General features: G+C 39.4%; 1 pseudogene; it reads right to left on the bottom strand.

The window, feature by feature from the left end:
- Positions 1-10,968: 10,968 nt before the first annotated feature.
- On the bottom strand, positions 10,969-13,530 carry LOC102813832 (annotated as a pseudogene).
- Between the last annotated feature and the right edge of the window lie 222 nt (positions 13,531-13,752).

Here is a 13,752-nt window from a genome sequence, read left to right as displayed (position 1 = left end):
CAACAAGCAAAAGTGCTTTTATTAGAATGTCAGTATATATTGGGTGCAGGCCACATCCCTGAGGAAACTCCCTTTCAACTGATTGGTTGCTCATGGACGTCTCATCATGGAGGTAATTACATTATATTAAATCTCATTATAGGGAATGACTGTATTATTACATAATTGCCAAACTATATCATAACTGCTAAATCATTGAGAATCATGGTCCAGCCAAGTTGACACACAACCATAGCCATCACACAGTGTTAAGTAAAGTTGAATTTAAAAAGGGGTGTGTTAGTGGTGTGCTGGTCAACGGTTTAAAAAAAAAAAAAAAAATCCCTCCATTATGTTTGCCGAATTCCATGGAATAAACACTCCCACCATGGACCATTTCCACTTACCAATGGTTTAACAGTTTGCTCATAAAATTCTTAATATTTAACAACCACCTCGGGGAATTTGGTATGTGTTGTCTTCAGCTCACCAATAAGCTAAACTCTTTAGATCTGGGATCAGAGAGATCCCTTTGAAAATCTGAAGGATGTGCATAGATAATGATATCTATACTATCTATACAGTGAGAATGTAGTTTATTACAAGAGAGTTAACATGCGATAGGTTAATGTAAGTGCAAAGCAGTGACTAGGTCATCTTGGATCCTTTTGTCTTTTATGTTCTGCGTTCACTCTGTTCACAGCATGCCTGTTGATGACAGCTTTCTAAGAGAATCCTTTGCTGTTCTATCTTGGAAATTGAGACGTACTAATTTGTTAGAAATGACAAAGTTTTCTTTGAGCAAACATAATTCTTAGCCACTTTTGTTCTAATTTAGAAAAACACCAAGCCACTCTTTTCTCACAAAATATTTTTGATTTGTTAAAATTAGGTTTGTTTATTTTTTGCTTAATGTGGATACTGGAAAAACTTTAGATTACACATGGGCTCAGATTGTGTTTTCTGTCACAACACTGGTGTAAAGGATATATTTTAGACAAAATAGAGTTCTCCCAGGAAAAAAGTCTGAGATAGAAGAAATAATAAAGAAAATGATAAATACTTGGCAAACTTGGACACGCATGTCTATAGAAAGCAATAATAAGGCTTTGTGAGTTAAATAATAAGAAAGTAAAAATATATGAAAACAATCACCTTATTATAAGTGTGAGGTAGAGGGACTGTTAAAGTCAATTTAAGTTCCTGTGTTGTTCTGGAGGAAGGTAGAGATATGGACCCAGTTATCATTTGGTAAGTTAGTTATACATGGTAAAATGTCTTGGGTTGCTGCTAAAGAATATAATGTATATAGCTGCCTACTGTTGTTATTAGGTGCCATCGGGGCTGTTCTGACCCATAGCAACCTTATGTACAATAGAATAAAACATTGCCCAGTCTTGTGCCATCCTCACAATTGCTGCTGTGCTTGAATCCATTGTTGCTGCCACTATGCCAATATATCTTGCTGGAGGGCTCCTTAGTTTTTTATATTCCTCCATTTTACTAAGCATGATATCCTTCTCCAGGGACTGATCTCTCCTGATACTATGTCCAAAGTATGAGACACAACGTCTGACCATTTTGGCTTCTAAGGAGCATTCTGGTTGTAGTTTGTCCAACACAGATTTTGTTTGTTCTTTTGGCAGTCCATTGTACCTTTAAAATTCTTCTCTAACACCATAACTCAAATGCGTCAATTCTTCTATGGTCTTCCTTATTCATTGTCCAACTTTCACATGCTACTGAAAATACCACAGCTTGGTATCAAAAGCACAATAGTCATCAAACTGACATCTTGTGCAGCAGTTTTGCCTAATGCAATATGTCATTTGATTTCTTGACTTCTGTTTCTATGAATATTGATGGTGGAGCCAAGAAAAATGAAGTCTTTGATAACTTCAATCTTTTCTCCACCTACCATGATGTTACTTATTGGTCCAGTGCTGATGCTTTTTGTCTCCTTTACAGTGAGGTGCAACCCTACCGAAGGCTGTGGTCTTTGATATTTATCAGTAAGAATTTTAATGTCCTCTCCTCTTTCAGCAAGCATGGTTTTATCATCTACATATCGCAAGTTGTTAGTGAATCTTCCTCCAGTCCTGATGCCACATTCTTCGGATAATTCAGCTTCTTGGATTATTTGCCGAGCAACAGATTGAAAAAAATATGGTATAAGAATACAACCCTGGCACACACTTTTTCTGGTTTTAAACCATTCATGTCTCCTTGTTCTGTTCAAATGACTATCTCTTGGTCTATGGACAGGTTTCTCATAAGCACAATCAAGTGTTCCAGAATACTCACTCTCCAAGTGTTGTCCATAGCTTGTTATGGTCCATACAATTGAGAGCCTTTGTGTAGTCAGTAAAGCATAGATAGGTCAACATCTTTCTGGTATTCTTTGTTTTCAGCCAAGATCCATCTGATGTCAGTAATGATATTCCTCATTCCATGTCCTCTACTGAGTCTGGATTGAACTTCTAGCAAGTTCCCTGTCCAATGTAATAATTTGAATTAGCATTAGCAAAATTTAATTGCCTGTGATATAAATGATATTGTTTGATGATTTCTGTAATCCATTGGGTCACCTCTCTTTGGAATGGGCATAAATATGGATCTCTTCCGATCAGTTGGCCAGGTAGCTGTCTTCCAAATTTCTTGGCAGAGATGAGTGCTGTATCAGTGTGTTGAAAGATTTCAATTTGTATTCCATCAATTCCTGGTGCCTTGTTCTCTGCCAGTGACTTCAATGCACATTGGACTTCTTACTTCAGTACCATTGATTCTTGATCACATGCTACCTCTTGAAATGGGAGAACATTGCCCAATTTTTTTTGGTACAGTGGCCCTGCATATTCTTTCGATCCTTCTGGCATCATTCAGTGTTTTGCCCAAGAACCCTTCAATATTGCGACTGGAGGCTTGGACTTTTTTCTTCGGTTCTTTCAGCTTGAAAAAAACTTGAGTGTGTTTTCCCCTTCTGGTTTTCTAACTCCAGGTCCTTGCACATTTCATTACAATAATTGATTTTATTTATCTTTTTGAGTTGCCCTTTGTAATTTTCTGCTCAGCTCTTTGACTTTCTGATTTCTTCTAGTTGCGTTTTCTTCTCTGTGCTCAAGAGCAAGTCTTAGATTCTCTTCTTACATCTTTTTGTCTTTTCTTTCTTTCCTGCCTTTTTAATGACCTTTTGTTTTCTTCCTGTATGATCCTCTTGGTGTCATCCCACAACTCCTTTGGTCTTCAGTCATTATTATCTAGTGCATCAAATCTGTACTTGAGATAGTCTTTAAGTTCAGGTGGGATATTTTCAAGGTCATATTTTGGCTTTCATGAACTTGTTTTAATTTTCTTCAGCTTCAGCCTGAACTTGAATAGGAGCAATTGGCGGTCTGTTCCACAATCACTTCCTGGCCTTGTTTTGGCTGATGATATTGAGCTTCTCCATCATCTGACTCCCACAGCTGTAGTCAGTTGATTCCTGTGGACGCCATCTGGTGATGTCCATTTGTATGATCCCCTTTTATGTTGTTAAAAAACAGTATTTACAATGAATACATTGTTGGTCTTGCAAAATTCTCTCATGTGATCTCTAGCATCCTTTCTATTTCCAAAGCCATATTTTCCAACTACTAATCCTTCTTTGTTGCCAGCTTTCACATTCCAATCACCAGTAATTATCAATGCATCTTGATTGCCATTTGATAAATTTCAAACTGAAAAAGTTCATAGAATTCTTAAATTTCATCTTTCCTGGTTTTCGTGGTTGGTGTGTCAGTTTGAATAATAGTGGTATTAAGTGGTCTTCCTTGTAGGTGTATGGATATTATCCTATCATAGACAGCATTATACTTCAAAATAGATCATGTACCTTTTTTTCTTTCTTTGACAATGAATGTAACACCATGTCTATTAAAATCCCTCATTTCCAGCTTAACAAACCATTTGATTGTCTGATTAAAAATGTCAGTACCAGTCCATTTCAGCTCAGTAATGCCTAGGACATTTATCTTTATGTGTTCGTTTCATTTTTTATAACTTACAGTTTTCTTAGATTCATACTTCATACATTCCATGTTCTGATGGTTAATGGATGTTTTCAGCTGTTTCTTTTCATTTTGACTTGTGCCCCATCAGCAAATGAAGGTCTGGAAGGCTTTGTTCCATTCAATTCATTATGATCAACCCTACTTTGAGGAGGCAGATCTTGCGCAGTCATATTTTGAGTGCCTTCCAACTTTCGGGGCTCATCTTCTGGCACCATATCTGACAAGGGTCTCTTGATATTCATATGGTTTCCAGTGGCCAACACTTCAGAATTGGTCTGCCTCCCCTTCTTCCAAGTCTGACTTAGTCTGGAAGTCTTGCTGAAACCTGTCCACCATGGGTGACCCTGCTGGTATTTAAAATACTGGTGGTATAGCTTCTAGCTTCTCAGCACCATGCAAGTCACACAGTACAGCAAATTGACATAAGAGAGGTGGCATTAGTCATGTGGTCAATAGCAAATGCATCTTGTTCAGGGTTAGGGTTTGGATTGGAGTGATAAAAGAGTAAAGAAGGCAGTGTCTTCACTTTGAATGTGGTTGGAGAGGAGGGTCTAGGTAACGAGTCCATAGCTTTTGTGATTGGAACAACTTCTTGCCAGCACTAGGGTGAGAGTGTTCCTGCTTTCCTACACGCTTGCCTAGATGTGGGGCAAAAGGGAAAGAGAGAGACAAGGGGCCGAAAAACTGTCAGCTGTGAAAATTTAAAAATGGAGTCAGACTACTATAGGCACACATAGGTCTAATGTATTAATGTTTGCTAGTTTTATAGTTCTCTATCATGTGAAAAAACCCAACTTATTTTTCAATTTCTCTACTTATATAAAACAAATGCTTTCTTTCTTTCTTCTTCTTTTTTTTACTATTATAAGCAATTCTGTAAGGAACACTTTGTACAGAATTTTTGCCAGAGTTTTCCTTGCGGGAGATTCTGGGAGGAGGAATTTCTGGTGAGAAGGTGTCCTGATCTTCATGTTTGCCTGGCATTACCAGATTGTTCTCCACTGTAATTGTCATAATTCTCCAATATCTTGATGAGTTTGCAAGTTGTGTCACAGATGGCGGGAGACTATTGAGTGGGAGAAGAGTGAGTTAGTCTGATTTCATAAAGGTATCTTCAGTTGCTTTGTAGGACCTTGGAAGTGGTGAGTAGGAATAGCATTATAGTAAGCCAGGTAGGAGACTATAGCATCTAGAATGGCGAAGAAGGTAATAAATACAGGTAAATGCGATTCAGGATATATTTGGGAGACAGAGGTCACAAAACTTGGAGATGAATTGGATCTGCGCTGTGACATAATCATTTTGTAGTGAAACTGTAGAAAGTCAAAATAAAATAACTACTAAAAGGAAGCCAGAGAAAGATGATACTTTTGAATGAGTAAGAGCTAGTCAGACTCTTGATAAGAAAAACTGGATTGCAAGTGGATTGAGGGGGTCAAGAAGTGTTTTGACCATATTTAGATTGAAATGTAAGACGTGCAAGTAGAAATGTGGAAATAGCAGTTTTATATGCAGACTGGGACCTCAAGGGCGAAGTAGGGATGGGAGAAATACTTTAGCATCCTCGTAATCCAGGTGATCTTGAAAACCACAGGCCTGGATGAGATTCCTAAGTGTACAGAGACAAGGGAGATGTTTCTAGACTCGGCCTTGGGGAGCTTCAACAGTTTAGAGGCTGGGAAAGGGGAAGAGATCTTTACTGAGAAGTAGAGACCAATGGAAACAAATAAAACTAGAGAGGAATGGTGAGCCAGCAGCCACATGGTTGTTGTTGTTAAGTGCTGTTGAGTTGGTTAGTCTCAGACACTGTACAGGATTTCCAAGGAGCCACTGGTGGGTTTGAACTGCTGACCTATGGTTAGCTGTCCAATGCCTCTCCTATAGTGTCACACCAGAGCTCCATGAAGACAGCATTTTACAAAGATTGGAATGATCAGTGTCAGATGCTGCAGATAGGTTAAAATGAGCTCTGAGAATAAATCAAATCCATCTGGAATCTGTTGTTCCTATGTTTTGACTTCTTGATTGGACTTTTCAGTATTTGTTAATATTCTTCGGAACATAAAGAAAGAAAAGTTCTTCCTCACCCCCTGTCTCATTCTAAGTATATCATTAGACCTAGAACGAAAAAGATTAAAGAATTACAAAGTGCTAGAGGCCTTGTATCTGTTGCTAGCCATTTCACCTACCCCATGGTGGCATCCGAGTGTCAAGCAGCTGTGTAGGGTTTTAAAAAGCCCATCTGAATGCTCTAGAGGGCTTTTTGTATCATGAGTTAGAACTGCCTGAAAAATCTGATTGGCCCAGTTACACAAAGAGGATTCCAATAGGCTTTATAAAGCCTTCTGTTTCATTTCTTTGTGCATTTGTTATTAGCTTAATAAATAATAAATAGAAGAGTTACTTAGTCACTAATTTGTATTTTTATCAAGCAGAAGTCTTGTTTTAATAAAATGTCATTTTTGTGTTTAGACATGTGTTATTGGGTATGTCTGTGATACAAAAATAAAGCTGTTTATAGCATTTCTTTCTTTGCCCATACATGTTTTCAACTATCTTTGTGTCAGGATGTTTGTTCATTAATTACTTCTCGTGCCTCAGTCTTGTGATATAAAGAAAGTGAAATATTTGCTTTCTTTCTGAATTACTGAATTAAAAAAATGAATACATTTTTATTTTTCTCTCACTAGAACAATAAATATATAAACATTATATGTTGTTGTTGTTGTTAAGTGCCATAGAGTCGGTTCTGACCCATAGTGACCCTGAACAGGGTTTCCAAGGCTGTAAATCTTTACGGGAGCAGAAAGCCTCATCTTTCTCCTTCGGAACGGCTGGTAGTTTCGAACTGCTGACCTTGCGGTTCGCAGCCCGATTCATAACCACTACGCTACCAGTAGTGGTTATATAATATTATATATATATATAGCTAAACTGCCTTTCCTTAGAAGCAATATTCTTTTTCCTACAGTCTTGTTTAGGCTGATGTTGCCTTTCTAATAGCCAGTAATAGTTTTAGCAAGTGTTAGGTTGAGGTTTCTGAAATTGTTGATTTTTGACCATTTTGACTTATGTTGTTATTAAGTACCGTTGAGTTGGTTCCAGCTCAAAGAGTGACCTTGTGTAGGGTTTTTGAGGAGCCAGCTGGTAAGTTTGAACCATCGACTTTGTGGTTCAAACCAACCATTCAGTTGAGTGCTTATCTGCAGCACCATACCAGTACTTTGACGTATAGAAATGGTCATTTCAAATGACGCAACCTGTTACTTGTGTTAGATTCTTCTTCAGTTGGAAACCTTATACTGGGTCGCTATGAGTCGGAAGCAACTTGATGGCATTTAACAACAAACAACAACAACTTAGTTTAGCCTTTCAATTCAATTTCTCACTTACGGTTTAGATGGAAAGCTGTTGTCCATCTTGACTTAGGTGAGGGTGCTTTGACCAGCTAGCTTTCCCACATTCTTACTGTGCACCTTTTCCACCTTCCAGAAAAATGTCCGGTCCCTTCCATGCCCTACCCTCCCATCCTAACTGCCCCCTGCTTCCTTTCTTCTGTCTTCTCTGCTGGCTGACTCCAGATCCCTTCTCTCTGGAATGTTATAAAGTATAATAAATGGCTTCCATTTACTGAGGATTTTGTGCCAGGCATGCTTTCTATGTACATTTTCTTGTTTAGTCTTCTCAGTAACCCTATGCTTATAATTATTTTCCAGTTGATGTTGAGTCAGTTCTGACTCATGGCATTTCCATGTGTGTTAGAGTGGATTATGCTCCCTATGGTTTTCCATAATGATATTTTGTGAAATAGTTTGCCAGGTCTTTCCCCTGATGTACTTCTAGGTGAACTTTATAGGTGAGGCAGGACTAGCTACATAGTTTGTGGGGCCCAGCAATAAAATGAAATTGTGGCACTTCCTGTTAAAAACATACTAAGGATTTCAAGATAGTGACAGCAGAGCATTAAACCAAGCGCAAGGCAATTGCACATCGTACACCCATGAGGAATCTGAGGCATTGTGAGGTCAAAGAAATTTCTAGAAGTTCACACTTATGACATGATAAATGCAGGCCTGTAGACTCCCAAGGCTGACTTCGCTAATGGCTTGGCTGCACAATAGTCATTTCTAGGTGGGTCTCTCTTCCTCTGTGAGCTTTCTAAAGCATAAATCTGACCGGATCACCCTCTGTGGAAATCTCTTCTGTGGTGCTGCATTTGAGTAAAGTCTAAACTACTTAGAGCATAATCTAAGGCTGTTTTGGATCTGGCCTTGCCCACCTGGCCTGTCCCTCATTTCCCATCTCCTCTCCACATGTAGGAGCCCTGGTGTGGCGCTGTGGGTTAATGCACTGGACTACAAAGTTGGTTTGAACTACACGGTTGGCAGTTCAAGCTCACCAGCCGCTCCTCGGAAACCCTATACAAGGTCTCTATGGGTCAGAACTGACTCAACGGCACTTATTGACCACGAACCCCACATGTACTGCATATGTTTTCTTCTATCTGACCTGCTTGCCTGTCTCAAACCTGTCATGGCCGTTCATGCCTTTATGGTTTTTCCTATGTTAGTGTCTTCCCATTGCATCTGTTTACTCCCAACTGCCTAGAAAATTCATATTCAGTCTTCAGGGGCCGTTGTAGTTCTGCTCTCTCTCTGAAGCTTCTTTCAGATCCTTGCAGCAGAGCTGACATCTTCCTTCCTCCTTTATGTCATCACTATCTTTAAATCATGTCTGTTCAGATGCTGACTGGACTGTGTGGCAGACATTTGTTCTGCGTCTCTTTTACTCAACTGAGTGCTTCGTAGGCAGGAGCAGTGTGTCATAATGGTGTGTCCCCTGTGTCTGCTCCATGGCTTGACATAGGTTGAGTGTACAGTGAATACTAATTATGTTGACTTAAGCTCAGAGCCGGACCAAGTAGGGATGAAATGGTAGGAACAGGGTAAAAATTAAGGTATTGGCTGTGGGTGGCAGATTCAAACTCCCACCAGTTTACCTGCCTGAACAGTGAAATTGGGTGAATAGTCTCTGTTATATGTTTGTGTCCTGCTGGAACCAAACGAAGATATGGGCAGCAAGATCCATACCTTTTTGCTGCTGAGAAGTAACATCAGATCATAGTTCCTGAGCCGCTCTATGCTGGGATGGTTGAACATCCCTTCCCCTTGAGGTCACCACGGGGGAAGTATGGTGTGTTATGACATATTAGATGCTCATATATAAATAGAAAAAAATTTCCTTCCTTCCCCACTTGGTAATTAGTTAAGTACTTCAAAGAGAATTTTAACTTTATGCAGTGATTTATATCAGAGCCTAAATATAAAATCTAAAAGAGCAAATTTGCTAAATAAACCTAATTAATTAACAGTCTAATCAATGCTTTTAAGGTTATTATTTTCTGTTCTAATAGGTATTTCCTTTTCAGCTCCTCTTCTGGTAAGACAGCTGTATGAGGGAGCTTAAAAAAGTTGGTGGAACATTTTGTTATCTTTAAATTTTCTTTTTCCATGAACTTCCCCCCACCCCCAGCTTTTTATTGTGAATTGAGTGAAGGCAAATAGACAAGATCACCAGCTTTACTTTCAATTAATCATGTATTTTGTTACATTTCAATGACTCCCACCCTGTAACAACAGTTACCCTTCTTCCACCCTGTGGTTTCCCCTTTACATCTTATTTTTCATAGATGACCAAAGCAAATATAATTGATGTACACATACAACACTAAAATATATATATTCATTTAAATGTCCAAAGGGCACATCTTAAAAGCCAACTTTCTGCCTGCCTGCACACAGCCTTTCTCAGTCCATGGTCCTAGGATCCTCAGCTGTTCTCTCTGTGCCATTGCCTCTGTCACCGTCTCTGCTGTTACCACTTTTTTAGGTAGGATCTCAAGTGTCACTCATGCTCTTCCTTCTTGATGGTCCTGGGTCCTCTGTTCCTGAAATGAAAGGTAAACTACTCCCCCCTTTTAGTTACACATCTTCTACTATTACAGTTGTGGTAGTCACGATGAATCCTGATAACAATTACAGTTGAATCATAAAGTCCTATGACCAACATCCTTGAGCCCCTTTCGCCAGATCCATCTTCCATGAACTTTTTGAAGCCCCCTTGTATATGTAATCTCAGGTGATTTCACATCATTACAAGCCTTACAGCATGGTGACATACTTGTAGAAAAAAGGTAATAATACACATGCTCACCAGCTGCTCCTCAGAAACCCTATACAGGGTCGATATGGGTCGGAACTGACTCGGCATTATTTAACAACAACAGTAATTCCTCATTTACCGACTATCTCTTTTTCGACAGTTTGCATTTATGACAAGAGTAAAAACTCTGCTAACTATTTTGTATATTAGCAATGTAAGTCTGACAATAATGAATACCGAGGTATATGGCAAGAGTAATGCTGGCTGTGATCATTATGACTGTGTCAGCTTGTTGGGCACGAAGTCTCAGTGTTTTGGCAGTTATATTATGATGTAATTTGGCAGCAATGTATGTAATGATGTAGTTCTCCTTCATTTTGTGATCTGATGTGGTCATCCTCCATTTTTTCATAGTGCCAATTTTTGCATCGTAAACTGGTCTTTGGAACCAAACTATATTGGTAACGTGGAGTGGGTCTGTAATGTATTTTTACATTTTATTTTGATTTTTAGAAACTTTAACAACTTATTAGATGTATTTTCCAGTAAACTATTCACATAATGTCAAAAGGATGGAATGGTAAGAGATAACTGCAGACTACCTTGAGTTTCACACAAATATTTAAAATCTAAAAATCTCCGGGAACCTCAGTTTACAGACTGAGTGAAAATCTGATTCGTCCAAGCAAGTATTATTGCTTTACTATTGTCATTAATCCAGTCACCAACAGGACACCTAACTGGCAATGGTAAACCAAAGATGGTGCCAGGGACCCTGTCAGTCCAAGACGAACATGTTATTGAACTGCATTGCGCAAGGCTACTTGACCTCTTCATTTACTTCAGCCAGGTTTACTTTTTTTTTTTTGTTGTTGTTCAAAATAACACATAGCTTCTGCTGATCAGACTTTTCCCAAAAACCCAATAATCAGTCATTGTTTTCATGATTTCTTCAGCTTCAGCCACTCAGTGAAATCACTGTCGGTGTCACGTAGAATCTTCATGGGAACTGGATGAATTGACGTAAGTGATACACTGGGTGTTTTCTTCATGTGAATTGTACCTTTTTCAGCTCAGTTCATGTGGTTGAAGTAGATAAATTTAAGATGGGGTTCTTTTTCAGACCCAGATAGCCTTTTTGAAAAATTTTTTTATTGTGAATTGGGTGATAGTTTACATGGGAGAACATCAGCTTTACATTTATCCTGTCATATCTCGTTTCATTACAATGATTACAACCCCTCCATGCATCATCATTCAACAGCATTTGCTTCCATTCCCTGTTGTTGTTGTTGTTTTTAATGTACATAGAAGCAGTCAGGAGTATAAAATCAAGTAAACCACCAAGGATGCACCCCCTGCAAGCCCGCCCCCCCGGCCGTCAGCACACAACACCTCTCGTCCCTGAGTCCAGGGTCCCCAACCACTCCATCTCTCCACGTCATCGTCTCTGCCTCCATCTCTGGCATCACTGCTTCTCTCGATAGGGTCCTGCACTCTGCTCTTCTCCCTTGATGGTCCCAGGGCCCTCCACTCCTGGACTGCAAGATTAACCACTCCCCTCCTTTTGTTACAAAACATTTGCTTTTGCAATTGCAACTCTAACAGTCAGTCTTGATAGCAGTTATTCACTATTGAATCACACGAGTCTTATCCCCATCTGCTTTCATCAGCCCCATCTAGACAGGTTACAAACCACTCAATAGAGATTCTACCTTCTCCTACACCCTCTGAAACTAGGCTCCCTGTTGAAAGCTTGTAAGCCAGTCACTTCATGCCTTTGTTGTTGTTGTTAAGTACCATGGAGTTGGTTCTGACTCATAGTGACCCTGCACAGGGTTTCCGAGGCTATAAATCTTTATGGGAGCAGAAAGCCTCATCTGTCTCACATGGAACACCTGGCAGTTTTGAACTGCCAATCTTGAGGTTAGCAGCCTGATTCGTAACCACTACGCTGTAGTCCCCCCCATTTTGGGTAGCCAATGTCCAAGTTTTCCATCCCTGTCAACCCTGTATACCAAGGGGGTGAGAATGATCCTCGCTGTAAAGATTTGTTCCCTCTTTTGAGCTTCTACATCCATAAGTATAGGTCAAGTTTATAAAATTGTAGTGGATTACTCTTTTCTCCCTCTTCTTTCTTTCTCTAGTCGAGTGCTGTTCATCCAGCCATTGAATCCAGGCCATATGGGTGCTATCTGAAAGTATAGGTGTTCTTGTGCACCTCTCCCCCACATATCCTTTTGTTGATGTCAAACTGCTCACAAATGCCAGACACTGCACTGTGAGTTGAGGTCCAACGAGGCTGTCCAGTCTCTGGTAAAAGTCCAGTGTAGGCTGTGTGAAGCAGACAGTTGTGCTCATGGTCTTATACACAGTTAAATGGAACTTCTCATAGGTGTCATCTGTGTTGATAAAAACTTTGGGGAATCTGCATTTTGCTTGGGGTCATTAAGGCTCAAGTGTCCAGTAAGAAACCTTCTGTAGTGTTGAAGATTTCCCAGCATTTCTTCCCTCACTGGGCAATCCCTACCTGCCAATTCAGGTCCAATATCTCTTGGGAAGAGAGATGTGATGAGGTATTTGTATAAAATTCTCATGTTGTCTTGCTCTAAGCCATTCCCGATGAGCTGATTGTTGTAGAGAAAGGCAGTGTATTTTACTATATTCAAGCTTTCTTCCATTCTATTAATAAAGGACTGGATTTACAAATAAGTCATCTTATCCAATGGGAAGAAACTGATGCCACCAAAAATATCCAGTAGGTCACATGACTGCAAATGTAGTCCTTTTAGGAGCTTGATCCCTCCATCTTCCACGACTTTCTGAAACGTGCCATTGAAGACTTTGTACATGCTGTAGCATTGCTGTAGCATGGAGCTCTTAAGCCTTGGCCAGCCACTCTTCTTCCTGCTATATAACAGTTGGTTTCCCGTCTTTACTGTGCTTATAGATGATAGGATTCCAAACAACCATGGCCATCTGGAATTTCTCTTCTGATTTCCTAAAGAACTGTCTATACTGTGTTTATAAAGATTTTGCAGGTTTTGAAGGACTAAACGTCCTTATAAATTGGATGATTCCTTCATATAATCCAACATTTCTATTTTTTTCCACTCTTTTTAACTTCATTTGGATGATAAAATAAAATTTTATTTTCCTCCTCACTCTAGTGTGGGCTGAAACACAGGTTGTAGATGAAGAAGCTGAGCAGCGCTGCTGGAAATTGTTTCTTTGGGCCCCGGCAACTTCTGCCACACTCCTGACCTGGCCCCACCTTGGGATCTTCCCTCCCTATAATTTCAGTTTTTAAGAATTTATATATAGGTGCTTCTGTGATCATTATTTAATGGTCTTCCTTCCCTTTCTATCATCTTTCAGTAAGCATATTTTCTTGAAAAAGTGTTTTATTCGTCAAATACACCACAGCTGTGTAAAAAGTCCTAAGCAAACGGTTTTTTGAAATTTTGATTCTGAAGACTTGTCTTCTGTTTCTTGAAAGGAGACGTGAACTGTTGTCTTTCTCTCTTTACCATGTTGTTGTTATTGTTGTTAAGTGCTGTCA

This window comes from Chrysochloris asiatica, unplaced genomic scaffold (genome assembly GCF_000296735.1).
Source record: "Chrysochloris asiatica unplaced genomic scaffold, ChrAsi1.0 scaffold00104, whole genome shotgun sequence".
In the NCBI taxonomy this organism is placed as follows: domain Eukaryota; kingdom Metazoa; phylum Chordata; class Mammalia; order Afrosoricida; family Chrysochloridae; genus Chrysochloris; species Chrysochloris asiatica.
Note: the sequence above shows the minus strand (reverse complement) of the source record. Positions and strands in the feature narration are given on the sequence as shown.